General features: G+C 55.5%; 1 long non-coding RNA gene across 1 annotated transcript; it reads left to right on the top strand.

Moving 5' to 3' along the window:
• The first annotated feature begins 948 nt into the window (after positions 1 to 948).
• LOC127028866 (uncharacterized) lies at positions 949 to 6,411 on the top strand. The gene is made up of 3 exons (XR_007768085.1): positions 949 to 1,264; positions 1,367 to 1,476; positions 6,175 to 6,411. It is a non-coding gene; the product is annotated as an uncharacterized LOC127028866 (long non-coding RNA).
• The last annotated feature ends 1,286 nt before the right edge of the window (positions 6,412 to 7,697 follow it).

Genomic DNA, 7,697 nt, shown 5'->3' with positions numbered 1-7,697 from the left:
CGCGCATGCGCGGTGGCGGCCCGTGTTCCATAGTAACGTCTGCCGGTAACGGCAGCGCGACGCTGCGGTGCCTGCCGGGTGGTGCCCCCGCGCTCGCTGCTGCCTGCCGGTAAGGAAACGCCGCTGCCGCCCCCGTGCGCGGCGCCGGCGGGCGCTGGGCGCGCAAAGCGCGGCGCTGCAGCGCCGGTGCCGCCCCGGGGCGAGCGCCGCCGCCGGGCGCTCGCTGCTGCTGCCGCCTGGTGGCCGCAGCGCGGTACTGCAGCGCCGGCACCGCACAGGTGTGCAACAGCGCTGCCGCCGCCTCCGCTGCTGCCGCCTCGTGGCCGAAATGCGGTACTGCAGCCCGGCGTTCGCGCGCAGTCTCTGTCCCCTCCGGCGCGCCGTCGGCAGCCGGTGCATGCGCGGTCCCCGGGAGCAGCATGGCGGCGCCGGTCCGCGGTGCTGGCGTCGTCGTCAGGTGAGCGCCGAGGCCATCGGTGAGGCGAGCGAGCCCCTTTGGCGGGTGGGGGTGTCTCCTGCCCGCTGGCCGCCCGGGGTGGCGGGGGGGAAGCTTCAAACTGCCCGCTGCGGCAGGCTCCCGGTCCGTTGGAGGCGAGCCGGGTCAGGGCAGCCCCAGGGAGTTACCCGGGAGCTGACAGAAGGGAAGTGGGGAAGGAGGCGGGCACCCCCCAGGTGCAGGAACCAGGCGCCTCCCCAACTCGGCAGAGCTCCCCCTGAGCCTCCCTCAGCCCCGCTCGCCCCGTGCAGCTGCCCCCAGCTCCAGCACCTCCCCTGAAGCCTGTCCCGTAGCCCCAGGCTGCCCCCAAGCCCTGTCGTGACAGCAGCAAGCTGGCCCTTGATGCATCTCTAGAAGCCCCTGCAGAAAGAGGGGCTCCGGCCAGGGACGTGCTATGATAATAATGGTCACTGCTTCTTCTTTCCCTCTCCCAGAGGCCGTGCTGAGGATGCAGTTGTCTGTTTCTCCCCTGAGGATACCGTTTACTGCACCCACCTCAGGCTTGAGTGGGTTGTCTCTGCCTGGCCTCACTCTCCTCCCACCATGGGGGCAAAAAGGGATGGTTGGAGCACTTACTGCCTGTGGACAGGAGCTGCTGCAGCTGAAGCTAGAGAGGCCAGATTAAAGGTAAAGAAGAAGAAATCAAAGGCCATCTGGCCAGGAGCTGCCTCCTGCTACAGGCAAGAGAGAGCCTGTCTCTCCGGGTGAGGAAGGATCCCCCTTTGTAGTTCTCGGCAGGTCAGACCGCCAGCGTGCACCACAGGGTCTGTATGTATCACCAACGGCGCGGTACGGCCGCGTAGTGCGTGAGTGAGTGAGGCTACGTGTGTAGGAAGCCTCATCTCGTAAGACATCCATGTATTCTCTTAGGTGGAGGACAGCCAAGCGACCAGAGTTACAGAAGAGGAGGGGAGGAGAGAAGGAGAAAGAAGTGTCTGAACTGGCAAATTCTCCCAGCAGTGCCAAGAGTGAGAGCTGCGGTAAGTCCCGGGCCCTTGGGGCCCTGTCTCCCCTCTTCTGCATCCTGGTCTTCTGCATCCTGCCCCTCCCCTGTACCCCTCTCTTCCCCACGCTGCTGCGATTTTTTTTTTTTCCCCTCCCCTGTACCTCCTTTCTCCATGTCGCTCTGAGCAGCTCCCTGTCGCCATCTTTTAGGTCCTCCCTCTCTCAGCCCTGTAGCCTGTGGCTATTTTATCCTTCTCCGTCTCTCTCTGTCCGGCTCCCGGCCACTATTTTCACATTCCTCCCTCTCTGTCCTGTAGCCCGTTGGTGTTTTTGCTGTCTCTGGCTCTCTCTGTCCGGCTCCCTGTCCCTGTTGTTCAAGGTCTTCCTTCTCGGCTCTGTAGCACATCACGAGTCTCTTTCTTTCTCTGTCTCTATCCTGCTGCCTGCCCTCATTTTGAACTCCCTCTCTGTCCTGTTGCCTGTTGCTATCTTTTCCTTTCTCGATCTCACTGTCTTGCTCCCTGTCCCTGTTTTTCTAAGTCTTCCCTCTCTGCCCCTAGCCCGTCGCTGTTTTTGTTTCCCCATCTCGGTGTGTCTAGCTCCCTGTCCCTCTTTCTTCATTCCACCCTCCCTACCATGTCGCCCGTCGCTTCTTTCCTTTCTCCGTCTGTCTCACTGTCCCCATTTTTAAACTCTCCTTCTTTGCCCGGTAGCCTGCCGCAGTTTTTTTCTTTCTCCATCTCTCTCTGTCCAACTCCCTGTCTCTAATTTTTAATTCCTCCCCCTCTCTCTGGAAGCCTGTCGGGACATTTTCCCTTCTCAGTCTCTCCATCTAGCTCCCTGTCCTTGTTTTTTAATTCCTCCCTCTCTGCCCTGTTACCCATCACAATTTTTTTTTCCCCCATCTCTCTTGGTCCAGCTCAAGAGCCTGATTTTTAAAAATTCCTCTCTCTCTGTGCTGTAGCCTGTCACTTCTGAAGGTCCCTTTCTGCGCCTCTCTTTGTCCAGCTCGTGGCCCCTCGCTTTTACTTCCTCCCTCTGTACCCTGTGGCCTGTTGCTTTCCCCCTCTTATTTCTCTCTCTCTCTCTGGCTCCCCGGCCCTGTTTTTTCATTCCTCCCTCTCTGCCCTAGAGCCCATTGGTAGGTTTTTCTTTCTCTGTCTCTCTCTTTCCAGTTCCCAGGCCTTGTTTTTCAATTTTGTCCTTCTCGGTCTTGTGCCACGTTGCGATTTCATTTCTTTCACTGTCTCTCCCTGTCTGGCTCCTTGCCAGGAACTTTTGATTTCTCCCTATGTCGTGGTTTAACCCCAGTCAGCAACTCAGCACCATGCAGCCGCTTCCCCCTCCTCCCTCCCAGTGGGGTGAGGAGGAAGAAAGGAAAAAAAGTAAAACTCGTGGGTTGAGATAAGAACAGTTTAATAACTAAAGTAAAATATAATACTAACAATAGTAATAATGAAATATAATAATAATAATAGTAATGAAAAGGAATATAACAAAAAAAAGGAGGGAGGAGGGGAAGGAAAAAACCCAGTGATGCACAATGCAATTGCTCACCACCCGCTGACCGATGCCAGAGCCACGATCCGACCCTCCTGGCCAACTCCCCCCATTTATATACTGGGCATGACATTCTATGGTATGGAATATCCCTTTGGCTAGTTCAGGTCAGCTGCCCCGGCTATGCTCCCTCCCAGCTTCTTGCACACCTGCTTGCTGGCAGAGCATGGGAAACTGAGAAGTCCTTGGCTCAAGATAAGCGCTACTTAGCAACAACTAAAACATCAGAGTGTTATCAACATCACTCTCACACTAAATCCAAAACACAGCACTGTACCAGCTACTAAGAAGAGAGTTAACTCTGTCCCAGCTGAAACCAGGACACCCCATCTGTCTTGTAGCCCATTGCTGTTTTTTCTTTCTCTGTCTCTCTCTGTCTGGCTCCCTGTCTGTGTCTTTACTTTTTTTTTTTTTTTAATTCCTCCATCTCTGCCCTGCTGCCCGTTGCTATTTTTCCATTCTCTGTCCTGCTCCCTGTCCTGAGGCTTTAGTTGCTCCCTCTCTGTCCTCTAGCCTATTGCAGTTCCTGCCCCCCCCCCCCCGTTGCTCTCTGTCTGGCTCCCTGTCCCTGTCTTATTTTTTTTAATTCCTCCCTCTCTGCCCTGTACACGTTAAATTTTCGTTCCCCAATGTCCCTCTGTGGATTGCTCCCAGTCCCAGTTTTTTAATTCTTCCTTCTTTGTCCTGTGGCCTATTGCGATTTGTTCTTTCTCTGTCTCTCCTTTTTCTGCCTCTTTGTCCCTATTTTTCAGTTTCTCCCTCTCGGCCCTGTAGCCAATGCTATTATTTGTCTTTCTTCATCTCTATTTGTTGGCTCCCTGTCCCCATTTTTTAATTCCTCCCTCTCTGCCCTATGGCCTGTCGCTATTTTTCCATTCTCTGTCCTGCTTCCTGTCCCGAGTCTTTAATCGCTCCCTCTCTGCCCTGCAGCCTGTCACAGTTTTTTTTTTCCTTTCTCCATCGCTCTCAGCCTGGCTCCCTGTCCCTACTTTTTAATTCTTCCCTCGCTGCCCTGCGGCCCGTCACTCTCTTCCCTTTCTCCGTCTCTCTCTGTACAGCTCCCGGCCCCTTCCTTTTTGAAATTCCTCCCTCTCTGTCTTGGAGCCCATCATGGTTTTTGCTTTCTCTGTCTCTCTCTGGCCGTCTCCCGCTCCCAATTTTTTCATCTTCTTCCTTCTGGGCCCTTTAGCCCATGGCGATTTTACTTTTTTCTCCGTCTCTCTGTCCGGCTCTGGATCCCAATTTTTTAATTCCTCCTTCTCTTCCCTGTAGCCTGTCTTTCTTTTTCCCCGTCTTTATCTGTCTCCCTCCCCTCTCTGGCTCCCTGTCCCTATGTTTTAATTCCTCCCTCTCTGCCCTCTAGCTGTTGCCATACTTTCTATATGCGTCGCTCAGTGTCTGACTTCTCGTCCCTATCTTTTCATTCCTCCCTCTCCTCCCTGTAGCCTATCGCTATAATTTTCTTTTGCCATCTCTCTGTCCGGCTCTGGATCCCTGTTTTCTTCTTCCTCCCTCCCTCTCTCTACCCTGTTGCCCCTGGCTATTTCTCATGTCTCCTTCTCTCTCTCCCAGCTCCAGATCCTTATTTTTTCATTCCTCCCTTTCTGTCCTGTAGCCCGTTGGTATTTTTTCTTTCTCTGGCTCTCTCTGTCCAGCTCCCTGTCCCTCAGTTTCTTCCTTCTTGGCCCTGTAGCACGTTGCGATTGTGTTTCTTTCTCTGCCTCTCCTTTCCCAGCTCCCCATCCCTCACTTTTAATTCCTCCCTCCCTGTCCCGTTGCCCCTAGGGTGTCCCCTCCCCCCTTTCTCCATCTTGCTCCTTCTTGCTTCCCATCCCTGTTTTTTAATTCCTCCCTCTCCGCCACATAGCCCATTGCTTTTTTCTTTTCTCCATCTCTCTATGTCCGTCTCACTCCCCATTTTTTAATTCTTCCTCTCTGCCCTGTACCCTGCTGCTATTTGTGCCTTTCTCCATCCCTCTCTGTTCATCTCACTGCCCCCATTTATTAATTCCTACCTCTTCTTCCTGCACCCACCGCTACTCCCTGCGATCTTCATCTCTCTCTGTTCACCCCCTGTCCTCAGTTTTTAATTCCTCCCTCTGCCCCCCATAGCCTCTCTGGATTTTTCCCCTGGTCTCTCTCTCTGTCCGGCTCCCTCTGTGTTTTAATTCCACATTCTCTGTCGTGTAGCCCCAGGCTATTTGTTCGTCTTTTTCCATCTCTCTTTGTCTGGCTCCCTGCTGCTATTTTTTATTTCCTCCCCATCCATCTTGGAGCCCATCGCTGCTTTTTTCCTTTCTTTCTCCATGTCTCTGTCTGGCTTCCAGTCCCTGTTCTTTAATTCCTCCCTCTTCCCTGTAGCCCGCTGCTATTTTTTCCCATTCCCCATCGTACTCTCTCTGGTCCCCTCTCCCTGTTTATCAGTTCCTCCCTCTCTGCCCTGTGGCCCATCGCTTTTTCCCATTTTATTTCTGCCTCCCTCTCTCTGTCTGGCTCCCTGTCCCTGGTTTTTTAATTCCTCCCTCTCTGCCCCATAGCCTGTGTGATCTTTTGCCTTTCTCCGTCTCTCTCGCCGGCTCTCTGTCCTTATTCATTAATTCTTCCCTCTCCGCCCTGTAGCCCGTTGCTTTTGTCCTTTCCCATCTCACTGTCTCTGGCTCCCCGATTACCCTATTTTAGAATTCCGCCCCTTTTCTTTCTGTATGCATTGCTATTCTTTTTGCTCTCCAGCTCTCTTTTTTTCTGGCTCCCTGTCCCTATTTCTTAATTCTTCCTTCTGCCTTGTTATGTGGTTTGTTTTGTGTTGTTCCCCCCGCCACCCCTTCTCTCCATCCTTTGCTGTCCCGGCTCCCTGTCCCTGTTGTTTCATTCCTCCCTCTCTGCCCTGTTCTTTGTTGCTTTTTTTGTCTTTCCCTCTCTCTCGGGCCGGCTCCCTGCCCCTGTTCTTTTTTCCTCCCTTTCTGTTGTGCTGTCCATCCTAGTTTTTTTCTGCATCTCCATCCCGCTCCCCGTCCTTCTTTGTTGGTCTCTGTCCCGCTCCCTCTCCCTCTTTCTGCTGCCTCTCTTCCTCTCTCCCTGCTGCTCCTTTCTCCATCTATGTCACGTTCCCTGCCTCATGCTTCTTGCTACACCCCCGCTGTCCAGCTGGCTGCCACTTTTCTCCTCTCTTCTAGTGTCCTGCGCCCTGCTCCTCATTTTTGGCAGCCTCCGCCTCTGCCCAGCAGCCCATCGCTCCAGGAGCCGACCGACCGACTACCCGTTGCCCACTGGACTGACAAGCGCAGCTCCGGAAACGACTGCTGAGGTGTCCCAGGGGCAGGGGGAGCGCTGGGGGCCCTGAGCCCTGGAGCAGACTCGCTCTCGGGACTTGGCACATGCATGCCTGAATAAACGCTCGCTGTCTCCTTTGCCCTTCTGGCTGTGCTTGCTCTTCCTTTGCACCGGGCTGCGATGGAGCCCAGGGGAGGAGGTGATGCGCTGTGGGCGTTGGGTGATGGCCCCCTGTTTGTGCTGGGCTCCAGCTGTGGGCCGGGGCTGGAGCCCCAGGTGCAGGCAGTGAGGCTGATGGTGACGGCCCCTCCCTGTAAAGGGGTGGCTGCTGCTGGAGGGGCTGGTGTGAGCCAAGGGAAGAGCGGAGCGGTTGCTGAGTGTTGCCGGGCTGTGGCTGCAGCTGTGGCTACACTGACGGAGAAGGTGAGCAGGGCTGCACGATTGACCGGTGGGTGTTGGGGAAAGCCCCGAGTGGGGTGGTGGTGCCGGTGGGGTCTGTGTCGAGGCACGGGGGTGCCGTGCCGTGTCGGAGCCAGCAGCGAGGGCTGCCTGGTGCTGGGTGGAGGGGCTGCCTGGAGCCAGAGGCAGGCGGGGGGACATGGGGGGGCTGGCAGGTGGGGGGTCTGCCCAGAGCTGCACTATGGCAGGTGGGGCTGTGCTGGGGGCTCTGCTCCAGTGCCTGGAGCACTCCTCCCCCTCCTTCTTCACTGACCTTGGTGTCTGTAGAGTTGTTTCACATACTCTTACTCCTCTCTCCGGCTGCAAGCGGGCTGTCTGGTTCTCTGTCCTGTAGCCCATTGCTATGTTTTTTCCCTCTGCCTCTCTCTCTGTGGCTCCCTTTCCCTATTTTTCAACCCCCCTCTCTGCCCTGCAGCCGATTGCTGTTGTATTAAGTGGCAAAGTTTTGTTAGCTGGGGGTGGAGGCAGGGGCTGCAGGGGTGGCTTCTGTGAGAAGGCACCAGGAGTTGCCCCCATGTTGGGCACAGCCAGTCCCAGCCAGCTCCAAGACATCTGCTGCTGGTCAAAGCTGAGCCCATCAGCAATGCTGGTAGCACCTCTGTGATGACGTATTTAAGAAGGGCTAAAAAATGCTGCGCAGAAGCTGTGACACAGAAAATGTGAGTGTGAAACAGCCCTGCAGACACCAAGGTCAGTGAAGGAGGTGGGGGGGGTGCTCCAGGCACCAGAGCAGAGATTCCCGTGAAGACCATGGTGAGGCAGGCTGTCCCCTGCAGCCCATGGAGGTTAATGGTGGAGCAGACATCCACCTGCAGCCTGTGGAGGACCCCATGCTGGAGCAGGGGATGTGCCTGAAGGAAGCTGTGACCCCATGGAGGCTGTGCTTGTGCACGCTCCTGTCAGCAGCTGTGGCCCCATGGAGAGGAGCCCATGCTGGAGCAGGTTTGCTGGCAGGACCTGTGGCCCC

Source organism: Gymnogyps californianus, unplaced genomic scaffold (genome assembly GCF_018139145.2).
Source record: "Gymnogyps californianus isolate 813 unplaced genomic scaffold, ASM1813914v2 HiC_scaffold_452, whole genome shotgun sequence".
NCBI classification, from domain to species: Eukaryota; Metazoa; Chordata; class Aves; order Accipitriformes; family Cathartidae; genus Gymnogyps; species Gymnogyps californianus.
The sequence above is the reverse complement of the archived record's forward strand: the minus strand, read 5'-3'. Positions and strand labels throughout refer to the sequence as shown.